The 12486-nt window shown below is 46.4% G+C and overlaps 1 protein-coding gene across 9 annotated transcripts in view; it reads left to right on the plus strand.

Moving 5' to 3' along the window:
- Window positions 1-12486, plus strand: part of LOC118503098 (putative polypeptide N-acetylgalactosaminyltransferase 9) — a 64352-nt gene that overhangs the window by 3994 nt on the left and 47872 nt on the right. The window contains exon 1 of one of the 9 annotated variants that reach the window (XM_036036003.1): window positions 6421-6762. The exons of the other annotated variants lie outside the window; for them this stretch is intronic. The gene's annotated coding sequence lies outside the window, so the exon portion shown is untranslated. Of the gene's footprint in view, window positions 1-6420; window positions 6763-12486 lie in introns of those variants that run through there. 9 annotated transcript variants of the gene reach the window in all.

Consider the following 12486-nt stretch of genomic DNA (forward strand, 5'->3'; position numbering starts at 1 on the left):
CGACCATTCGGTGTGAACTGGGGACCGGTGGAGGGCATAGGTTGCCTTCGAATATATAAATTTTTGTGTGGCCCGAAGGGCTAGCAGAACGTGCAGGAATCATATTTATCCATCAGTTGGAGCGATTATTGTGGACCGTGGCTGTGCTCTCTACGACCTGGCGTTTTGTTTTTATGTACAGAAACCTCGAATGAAAATGGGCAAGAAAAAGGCAAGCGCGGCCAGGTTGGTCGTCGAAGCCAAAATATGTATCGACCTCCGAGAAAAGAGTGAGAGAGAAACGTGCTCGAACTAGCGAAATATGAATGTCATGCCTTCGCCCATGTACCCCATGCGCTATTGGAAGATTTGGAGCATTTGGGAGGAGAAAATAGGCCCGGCTTTCCCTCCTATTCCCGTCCATCTATCAAAATGGTACGTGCCGCCGGCGGACTCGCTAAGGCCACCCCAGGTCCGGACGTGACTTATCGGGTCTTCGATCGAGAACCTGACCTGGCGAATCGTACACATATACGCCCGGGTTTTCTCGATCCGTCGATCGACACTTTCGGGTGACCTCGGGTGGCAAAACTCGCGGGGTAGCCAACGCTTTTGGGCACGTAGAACTACTTCAGAGGGCGAAACAGAAGTTGCCAAAATGGACGCACCTTATCAACCTTCCGAACGAGGTTTCCGATTCTTGATTGTGGGCACGTTTGGTAATGAATGTTGCTATTTTCCGCGCCAACAGAAAAGCTTCCGTCAGCGAATTGATAAGAGCTGTTTGGGTGCTGTTGATAACGGGTCCGGGACACTTGGTTCCTGCGAAAAAGCTTCCTCAAGGACGCCACTCTCCACAGGTGGGGCCATGCGAACTTCTCTTATGATTTCTAATTGCACAACTATGACTTGCGCTGCTGACCGGGAAGCATCCATCAACCCACGGGGCCAGCTGCTTGATTCTCAGTGAGCTGAAAACACTCTGCTCACTAAAACTTTTTATTGCTGATGCGACTCCCGGAGGCCGGAGTGGAGTTGGAATTTCGCTGTGCAATCGGTTATGAATAGGCAAGCAGGCAGACAGCAGTTGAGCAGGCGAAAAGTTTCTCCCGCTGTGGACCTGTGCCAGCTATGGGGAAGCTCTGGAGTTGTGTCGAGTGTAGGAGAAGAGTCGGTCATCGATTTTTCGAGTAGCATAGGTATAGGTAGCGAGCCCCCGAACCGAATTCGTGTGCGCAATCCCTCAAGTAGAATCTTGTGCGAGGGCTCCCACACAGGCGTAAGGGTTAACCTGTCGATTGCCGGTGTGTATCGGGCAAGATTTTAAACAAGGAGAAGATGGAGCAAGTGAATTCGGGTGAAACCACTGTACAACAATGAGTCGTTTGGGAGCGTTCGTCCGGGGGAAGCTGTAACGGCTTCAGGTAACGTCAGGAAACTCGTGCCCGTAGCACGAAAGAATGGAGACGATGAATTATTAAGCAGCGAGAAAATTTCTTGCTGAGCGTAAAACTTGCCCTCGCTTGAAGTACACATGCCTCTAGAAGCAGCACATGCACCATTAGACCAGTGCCAGTCCCACATTGAGTGCTTTCGGGGGGATGTGCTCCAGACGGAACCGGTACTAAAAACATCTCCACACCAGGCCGGCGAAGGATCCATTTCGACATACTCCGAAAGGATCCCACATTTCAGGTGCAAATGTAACATAATTTAGCCGAGCCTAGGCTAGGTTGTGGTTGCTTCGGACCTTGCTGGATGCATCCAAGCGAAATTACACCTTAAGCAATGGGAGCCGTTGTGCTGTGCTGTGCCCTTTACCAGCTTCAAGGTTCAAGGGCTTTAATTCCTGGTTTGCACGTCCTGGAGAAATGGTGAAATGTAGGACACAAACAACTGCTGCTTTTTTTCGTGTGCTTTGTCCCGTAAAACATCGTCTTGGTATGCAAATCTTGCTGCCTCCTTGAACCGTGCGCCCGGGCGGAGTACGGCCAGCCTGTAATGCCTGCCGGTGGGAATGGAAATAAAATGTAAACGAATATAAAATTCAACGCATCTTCTCTCGATACGCCCCTGTGCAAATGTGAAATTTGGACGACTTTTTTTTGTTGCTGTTTGGATTGGTGTAATGTCGTCCACATCGTCCTTTTTTTCGCTCGCCGGGTACGTGATTTGTTTACCAAGAGTGCACGATAGCCAGCAGCACCGGGTACATTGCTCCGGTCGCGAAAAGCTTGCCAGTTCCCGAGAGCTTTAGGCGCGTGGAGGTGTTGGGTGACAGCTGTCAAGTTTTATTGCGACTTCATCGGTGGCGGACACGGATCGCATCGTTCGCATTTTCGCAGGTGGAAACAAATTTTCTGTATTTGGTGGGTGGCCCTGATGCTTGGCTGGCTCTCAGGGAGCAAGAAAAAAAAAATACACCGAAACCCATTACGCCGGCAGGTCCCGGTACGGTACGTCAAGTCAAGCAATCCGGATGGAAAGTAGCGAATATGTTATGGTGTGGTTCTTCGTGGATGTTTTTTTTTGTTGGCATGCCTTTTTATGGCGCAGGGAACACTTTCGTTCTTTCTCGTTGGGAAATTGCTAAAGGTCGATGGAAGAAATTGATGTAAAATAGAATATGTTCCGATCGTTGCCACCAACTGGAGAGTTCATTTACTCGGTTCTTATGACTTCCATCATAGTTCGAAGAAGTTCTTTTCGCAACAGTACGTTACAGGATCGATTATATGTTAAACTGTTCGGAGATATTTTGAAAGGAACTTCTCTTAAGAAGTTTTACCAATAATTGCTTACAAAACTTTAAGGAAAATAGTAAGTATGATTGAATGTGTTAAAATAATCCTGTATCAGAAGAAACCGGCTTTTATTCATTATTTAATCATCATAAAACGAATAAAAGTGTTAGCGCCGCCCGAAACCTTCAACTCTACAGCATCCTTATCACGCCAGTCAGTCGGGGGAAAAAGTTATCTCAAAGTGAAAAGTTACAAAATGCCCCATTTTCGCTCGTTTTCCACTGTTGCAGCTTACCTTTTTCCCCGTAGGAAGCAACAAAAACATCGTATGGAAATGTTCCACCGTGTTTTTTTGCCATGCTCCAGAATGAGCAGCTTTTTCCCAGAATTGGATGAAATATCGTTCTAGCGATTGGCAAACACCTACTCACCTCTCTCTCTCTCTCTCTCTCTCTCTCTCTCTCTCTCTCTCTCTCTCTCTCTCTCTCTCTGGTTCGGGGGAGTACAAATCGATCGATTGGAATATGTTTTTTCGGTAGAATGAACAGCCCGATGAAGCATTTTCTTTTCTTCGCTTTTATCATTTGCTCACACCGAGAGACGAAGGTTCAAGTGATTTTCGAGCGCGCCGATAAGCTGGTGGGAAAAAAGGGCGACATTAATTTGACGTGTGACCCAGCTTCGCCCGCCCGAAGCTAGCCAGTGTTTTGGAGCGGGGTCGAAATTTCTAAAGCGCCAATTGAAATTTATTTCACATTTCCTGCTTTGTTCCTTTTTTTTTTTTTGGGGGTTTTTGACTGGGACCTCCCCTACACTTTTCACTCTTTTTCTTCTGTTGCTGCGTGTTGGAGTCCTATCTGGAGGGCAAGTTCACACTTCTGCTCGACGCTGCGTTGGGCGTTGGAAAAATGTGTCGAGAACGTGTGCGGCGAGCTGTTTTCGGCGAAAAAGTTTTTCCGATGTACTCTGTTTTACCGTGCACTTTTCGAGATTAGATGATGCCCCCTGCAGGGCGTAATTTATTTATCGCTACCTTTGCGAACCGAATTTTTGAAGAATTCGTCCTTCCCGAACAGCGAAGCAGGAAAAGGATAAATGTCTGCGATGTAGCGCAAATAAAATTTCAATCATTGGAAGGGCATTTACGAATGGCGAATGGACAAATAAGAAGCGGAGGTACAAATGGTACGATAACCTTTCTTCAACTCTGTCACTCTAGGAGCCTACGTTTCGTTTCTAATCTTTACGATTTATGATGCTTTTTTGGGTAAAAGAATTCAATAGGAAGAGAGTGAGCCTGAAGGAAGTGGTCGAAGAAATGAAACAAACAAAAAAAAAAACCCCTGATAGATGACATCGGTACGATATCGGGAAACGGTTTGCACTCGTATTACACGCATCAGTAGAGGATGATGCGGCAAACTCCGCCACGCTTTGCCGAGCTTTCGTCGTTCGAAGTTCGAATCGCCAATTCGTCCCATTTCTCATATCCGATTAAACGATTCGACTGATGGAGATGATACGCGTAAAGATCGTGTGCGAACGCTTCTCGATTTATTTAATCCTCCGCAGAGGTTTGGTGCAGAACGGAGAACGGGAGATACCGTGCTGAACTTCAAGGAGCAGGTCCCTGAAAGCTGTTAGGATCCCCGGGGGGGATTTTTGGGACGAAATTGGAATCTGGTTCCCGGAACAGGTAAGGAAATGGTTATGGACAATACAGGAAACTAGATTTTCCCCATGAGGATTTAAATGTCCCGCAACAGGGGATATCCAGCAACTGAAATGCCTCTCCTCAGTGGAAGAAGAAACGTTCGCCATATTACGAATGTCTCACTTTCCCGTGCGAAGAGATTGCTATCATGTCAGTTGGCGACAGTTAGTAGCCTGCCGTGCAGCAGAAGGTTAAGATGTAAATATAATTTTATTCAATTCCAAATCTTTATTTGACCGTCCGGATCCTCCATAATACCCGAGCAAATAGAAACGTGTCACAAATGAGACATTATCTTATCGATATCTGCCGGACAGTCGCCGGTCCAGTGTGTTTTTGCTAGCTAATGTTTTATTAGGGTCAATATTGACGGCATAATCTAGACAGTTAGGACCAGCCGGAGTTAGCTCAGTATAGACCGGAAACAGGTTATACATTTTCACGCCTTATTTAACGGATAATGGCGTCAAAGTCAAAGTCTATCATTTTCTTGTTCCCAAAATCGGAAACGGACGAGCCACAAAATACATATTAAACCCATAACGCCCTTCCACGAACAATCTTGAAATTCTTCCCAAAATAAATAATAAAAAGGAGAGGGCCGCACGACTTCCGAAACGTCCGCTCTTCTCGACTGTCCTCCGCTCCAGCGCGATCGACATAATTTCGCTAAATTGTTTGCATAATTTTCCAATCGCCACGCAATTTATGAAGGGTAATCAAGAATCCTGATCGAAGCCCCTCGCTGGCGCTGGGGATCGCTAGCGGCGGCAAAAGATGTTAAATGCTTCATCATTCCCAACAACGACGACGACGACGACGATGAAGTTTGGCGAAGGTAAAAAGGCCAGCAATCGCTGATAATTTCGTCAATCACGACCACCGTTGATCGGGACCTTCCGCTATCGGGAAGGTCGCTATGATTTGATTTTCCCCTTACATCCGGGTCTTGCGGGAGAGACGCCACGGTAAGTCATCTCATCTTGTTAGAGATGCCTCGGAGTGAAGGCACGCTGGATTTTTTTTTGTGGTGCTGTGACATCTTGGATTTTTATCTCCATCTTCTTTAGGCCTGCCGATGCCAAGTAATGATGGGAAGGAGGACTCAGTATTGCCACAGTATCGGATACCGCTTATTATCGAATCGCTTGCTTATCCGTATCGTAAATATGAGCCATGACTTTGCTCCCGATTGGTACCGTTCTGTTTTTGTAGGAGTTCTTGGGGAGTTGTGCTCGCGTCTGCTTCGTGTCGCTATTTGTAGTATGTCAGAACCTTAACGAATGGATAACGACTAAGCCTAAACGGATATGAGCTCAATTCCTTCCGCTTAATCCTGGCGGATTGGGTACGGGTAGGAATGCGAGGAATTCGCAGTGTCTTCTACATTAAGAATGAACTGCTTGCTCGTTGTCTACCTACTGCGAGAAGGTGTGCTGGGGTGCATAGGTGTAACGAGCCACATCAATCACGCACAACCTAAATCCCCAGTGGGATTCTCCAACGCAAAATGTATCCGTTTTTCCTACCGAATGTATCATACAGCACTTGCGGGAACTTGGTGGTTGGTCAGTATCGGAACAACAGCACCCTGTGCGTGATAAGAGGTAATTGTTCCGCTGCGTGTGTGTTGGAGTCGAAATTCCGTACCGATGTCCAACGCACGTCGACAATGTTTTATGGCGCTTCAAATGTATCGCGACAGACCCATCCGTAGATCGTTATTCTCAGCCGGGGCCATGTAACTCCTTGGAATGTGTCTTCACGAAGGTCTAACTAATGCATTGCAAGTGGCAAATGAGTTGGGCGACTGGGCGGTCTCCACGCCAACAGTGGAAACGCATTTGTCCCGCCATGTGTGTGTGTGTGTGTGAGTATGAGTGTTATCGTTATCAGCACCGGTTCGTTACTTTAATGGCGGAGGAGGCTTTCGGTTCTGGGGGAGCAGTCGAGAACAACGCACGAGTTGAGTTGTTGGTTTAGTGACGAGCGCGGCAAGTACAACGTGGAACAGCAGCTTGCTGTACACAAAACGTGTACCCATTTTTCTTCTTCGAGCGAGAATGATAGCGTCAGAGAATCTTCGTGTACTGTAGGCCGAAGATAACAGCTGGTGTAACGCGTGGAAGTGAAAAGAAACAGAAACACAGCACCATTTTGCCTAGTTGGAAGAGAAATTGCTGCGCTGGCAACACTGGCTGACGCGTTAGACGAGCAGCGAGCGCATGTGGATACGCTGGAGTTAGAGCTTTTCGTGCGACCGGCTAGCGATGATAACAGCGAAAACAGTAGCGTACACAAACACTGTGCCACGCAGCTCGCTGAGTATGTTGTACTTGTATTAATTAGTTCATTTATCTACCGTGACAAACGCTGGACGCTATGGTGTGCTGGGGTCTGCTTAAGGGTGTAGGAGAGTTATCGATGGCGTCATTTGGTGGCGCAGCACAGGTCTTCCATACGGCATCCACACGTCAATTAGGTATTCTGAAATGAAAGTGTTATTTTTCTTCTCGGGGCGTTCCGATACAAGGCGCTTCTGTCACACACTTGTTAATAGGTGAGCTATTTTAGCATTCGCTAAAGTTCAGGCCTTCGAGAGTAATTCCTTAACAGCCTGTGCGCAATTTTGAAGTCGAAAATATCCTACCGAAACCAACGCGGAGGATATCGAGGTACGCATTCAAGTTAGAGTTTTAAACGGTTGCCCAAAATATCGCCAGCATCAATGGGAAGCTTTGTCCTATTTATGGACACCTTGAAACATCTCGAAAGTTTCCCTATGACGCAAGTGGCTTGAACTTGGAACGATTCTGATTAGCTCCCAAATTTTTGCCCAACAAACAGCCGTCTATTTTCAAAGAGACTCGTGTACAGGTAGGTGACATTTTCTCATTAAACACGCTGTAAGTTTTACAACTCCTAGAACCCTCCAATCCATCATAATGTATCCATTACCTCCTCACATTAGTTGGGGTCGTGTTCGATTTTTCTAGTCATGTCGTTTTCTCACCTTGGAAACGACTTTTCCTGAAAACAACTTTGCGACAGAGTGTTTCGCTTTTTATCGCCTGTTCTGATTGTCGGCGATGGACGTGTTTTGTAACGATGTGTTTCTGATAAGATTGACAGATAATATGGCCGGTACTTCCACGTCGGCTGTCGGTGTGTATGTGGATCAGTTATCTGCTCCACGGACAGTAGACGCTTTCCGGAGATGCTAAAGGTAATGTTGTTTTACAAGGCACACTGTCTCGCTGATCGTGTCCACCGTAATGGTGCGTAATTGGGCAAGGTGCATAATTGGGTTCGGGTGTCGTGGCCAACCGATAAGAGGTCGAAAACCGTTCAATGGTTCTACGGCACCAAACCGTACCTACAACAAAGCCACAATTCTATGAGTACCACAGAGCAAGAGGATTTTATTGGTTCGTTAGACGATGCTTAATGATTTGGCTCTGGGCTGCGGTTGACAGATAGGTTACACACAGAGTTTTCTCTGCTCTGTGTTTGTTCGGCGAGGGAAACTTTCCCGAACCATACGATTTCGATTGGTCTCGAGGCATCGATGGAAAGGTGCGAATGATTTGCGAACCGCACCAGTGTGTCGGAGGTTTGCCGGATGCAATATTGATGTTTATCGAACGAAAGAAATCCATTATGGTGTGGTAGGTGAGGAACACCGGTCTACACGAAACACTTGTCACCGTTGTCATCTTAATTGGTGACAGTGGTGGCTAACCGCATGCAGAGAGATAGAGAGACCGAGCGAAAGAGCATCGATGGGTCCTTCAGAGGAAAAGACACATTTATTGAGGTGTCAAAATGAAACCAAACTTTCAAAAACCGCACACTGGCCGTGTTGCTGGTTTTATTGATTGTCGCAAACAATGGAATGAGACGTTGATGCATTTTATTGGGGAATCGGCTGTGGAGAAGTCATTTAAGGTGGGTAAAGTGTCTGAGATTCTTTATGGATTCAACTGCTGGTATAAGCATCCATAGTAATGCCATGTCCTTACTGAGCTATTTTAATTCATCACGAACTGCACAAAATCCGTACCAACCACCCAACGGACCATAATTTATGCAGCCAACCATTATCAAGACCACAACGTTCCCGCCTGCTGATAGAGCGTTGTACGCTAGCGCGAAAGCCGAAGACCGAACGAAAGTCAACTCCTCGATCGTGCCTTTTTTGTGTTGATTTTCTTGCGGTTTGGAGTGAGCCAAGAGTGATCACGGGAGAGAGGGACGGATAAAAGAATTCGACCGGGGCCAATGATGGGGGAATTTGCGTTTTTCCGCTTCAGCTAGTTACGATTTCCACGACATCGTACATGCGGTATGGTTCGATCAGGAGGAGTAAGGGACCGTTTCGGAAGGTGTGGATGCAGACCGGGCTTGCCACCGTCGGACCGGAAACGTGAAAACGCTCACTTTCTAAACTGCAACACCAAACTGCAACTGCTACTACTGTTGTGGTTGTTCGGAGCAGGCCTGTCAGGCGAAGAGGTACATAAAATTGTTTGATTTTCGCTCGATTGGTTGTTTGAAGAAGGCTCATCTGTTGGTGAGGGATGATGCTAAACAACATTCCAGGGGATAGTTGCTTCTCTGTTCACTCTTGTTTCTGTGTTTGACTTGAGCTCATAATCCGTAATGATTCTTTGAAGCGAGCAAGATGGCTTATGGCAAATTATCACGCTGGTGTGTGGAATGCACCTAATTGAGTTTTTTCTTCTATTATTTCTCGCTCTTAGAAGGATTATTAAACTCATCGGTTTGAAGTGTAATCGATGCGGGAAAACACTGCATCAACCATCTCCCATTGCCTTTGGTGGGAAGCATCCGGTAGAAGATAGTTTTCCACGTGCAACGAAACACTCAGGACCAAGATAAGAGGCCAAATAAAGTTGCAGGAAACGTATGCTTTCGACAAGTCCCTTCTGCTCGAGTAAATTAATAGCCATTGGAGATTGTCTTTTGTTTTGCTTGGCCGGCAATATGAAACGCATTAAAGCATCGTTAAGAGTGTACAGTTTTCGGAAGCTTTAAGTGCGCCCTTCTCGAAGGTACAGTAGTACACCCTGAAGTACATTTTCCATAAGGTGCATTATCTGTGCCTCACATTATCATCATCTGCTTTTGTTGGTTCTGAGACCGTCGCTCGCGAGCTTACGCCAGTGAAAGGGAAACTTTTGGGGAAAATTTTAAGAGCTAATGTAATGATGAACTCCCTTTGGGGACCTCCTTTCGGTCGTGTGCAGCGCAACTGCAAAGGAACTGCTGCTGCTTTTATGGTCCCAAAATTTATGACACTCGCATGTGCCATATACATCGGAAGAGACTAACCGTATCAAACTCCACATTATACTGTAATGGTATTGCAGTGGGACTACTCGGAGAAAGCAAAACCAAAAAAAAAACGTGGACTCCAGGAAGCCATCTTCCAAAAACCAACCAACTGGGAGGAATGCTTCGATGCGCAGTTTTGGGTGAGTTCGGCGTAGAAGTTTCGGTAGCAGTTAATTAGGACACCCTTACGTGTGCAGGGAAGGAACTGATTTTAATTAGTTCTGTTTGCCCAACGGTGGTTATGTAGGTGGGTTAGCGTTTCCCCGGGGATGGATCAGGGATGGGGTTGACACTTGATGGTTTGGAGTTTTGGCTGCGAGGTTGGCGCCGGATGTTGATTTGCTTTCCAATATGTATGTTTGGTTCAATATGAAACTTCGTTGCGAGCAGTTTTGTTTGGTGAGTCGGACCGCCATGGAGCAAGTCCTGGAAAGGATGTGTAGGTGTAGGTAGCGTGGACAAGCTTTCGGAGCAATTTGGCCGATAATAGATATTTCCAGGAAAATGTAATATTATGGACATTATGCGGGTTTCTATGCATGGCGGGACACCGTGTTGGGAGTTTGTGTCCTAGGATATAATGGATACGTGGATGTTGCCTTCAACTTTTGCAATTAATTACCTACATTGAGGTGGAGAATGTATGCAATTTTGTTTGGGAAAAACTAGAGCAAAGTTGAGCAGCTTACAGAGTCATTAACAGGGAAAGCAACAAGCGATCATGTGTCTAAAACATCCTAACCATTACAGCTTCAAAATGTATGAGGCTTTTCAGACTTTATCTCTCATACACAGACTGAAGCCAATAGCAGAAAAAACAGATCTCAAACCAACTGCACCAGATTTGCATCTGATGAAATCATCATCATCATGCACCGATTGACTTGCCATTGCAGCAGCCATTGAATTCATTAGGACTTTTAAAAGAAATAAGACCTATAATTTGCCAACCCAGCTACTACGTCTACCAACACAATGCCAGATGCCCCGTCGCCCGAACGCTCGACTCATCCTCGCTCGTTTGTTTGGTTTCGTTCCTTTCACTTTCATTGATTACGCCGGTTGCGCAAATTTTCCGTGGAAGCTTTTGGTTTCGAACCGCGGACGGGTACCTTTAAAGAGATGTGCAAAAACACAGACACAGCGCTGTGCTCTTTGCAAAGTGGGGTGTTCATCTTGGCCTCGGTAAGTTAGTACGTTGATGGAAGCCAACAACCGGAAGCCAATCGCTAGCAGGGCACAGGGAGCGAGACCTGCCGCCATAATCCAGAACTGAACAATCGGTTTCGATTACGAAAGGGTTTTCCGTGGGCGATTCAATTGTAATAAAGGCAAATGCAGGGGCCACAGAATCGATCGATGTTGTAATCGGATGCCGCAAAGCAGAAGAGCTAAAAGAATGAGTGTTTGAATGAGCGAGCAACAGTGAATGTAGGACAAGACACGGCAATAGACGCAGCCGGCAAGTGTGAAAATCAGAAGCGTTTCTTGGATTCGTCGCGAGGCGAGATGATCACTTGGTTAAACAGTCTAGCAATGGCTAACTGCTGTAATGAAGATCGATGTAGAAGGAAATGAGTTGGAAGGTGAGAAGTGTGCAGACCGAGAGAAGGTTCTCAAATGTAATAATCAAACACTTGCAGCTGCTTTAAATGATGGTTTGGATGTCACGTAATCACGAGGGCTAAAACAGTGCCTGAGCGGTTGTGGTTGCTGACGTGCCGTGGTAGAGCTTTTGTTAGGCTGCAACACACGTTGGGAGGTCTCGTTTATCCATGGCCATCAATGGATCTTTGAGTTGGGTGGGCTCATGGGTTATGGGAGGGTTATGTTCCCATGCTGTGATGAGATGGGTACTTGGGAAGAATAGATGTGGCATGTGGTATGAGATGCAAATGCTGGCAAATGTTGCATGCTGTCAGTTACCCGGTTGGATCTCTGTATCTGTTTATTATTTTATTTAAGAGAAGCTGGACAGTTTTCTCGGAACGTAGCAAATAAATGGGCGACCTCTTCTAGAACTCACTGACATTATTACTACTTATCTGGCAAAACGATGCTACTGAAGGGTGTCATTACTTGACCCATTTGGAAGCATCTGTACAAACAGATTCCTCCGTAGAAGAATATCGAACGCTTCACCCACATCCGTGTCGTGTCGATCACACCTCACGAAATTCAGGTTCGGTGTAGCACAGTTTCGCAAGCTCCGAACCGTTGGAGCATCCTTTGAATGCCAACCCGAGCTCGGAAACAGAAGAAGCTACCAGCCCCAACCGAAAGGCCAACTGTGCAAATCGAGAACGACAAGATGAGGTGACACGATTGCGCCACAGTTTCAGATCAGTGAACGATTGTTGTTACCGTGGAACGGTGGAGCATTCACGCGTTCACGCGTTGATAAGTTCGTGGGAAGTGCTGCAGCGTGAACTCGCAATAAAAGGGAAGCTATTAGACATTTGCATTTACTTGCTGCGGTCTGATTTGCGAAAATTAGATAAACGTTTTCTCCTCCAGTGGACATGTTCGGAAACGAGCCAATAAGCTCTTCACGCAGCTTGTTAGCTTGTACGGAGTTTTGTCAAGATAAATCTTCCAACAAGGTGGTTGCCATAGACGACGATGGGCACCGACTCTCCACCGTTGGGGGTATGTTTTTTTTTGGGCAACACTGCTGTGCGCCTATGTTAA

This window comes from Anopheles stephensi, chromosome 2, assembly GCF_013141755.1.
Source record: "Anopheles stephensi strain Indian chromosome 2, UCI_ANSTEP_V1.0, whole genome shotgun sequence".
NCBI lineage: Eukaryota > Metazoa > Arthropoda > Insecta > Diptera > Culicidae > Anopheles > Anopheles stephensi.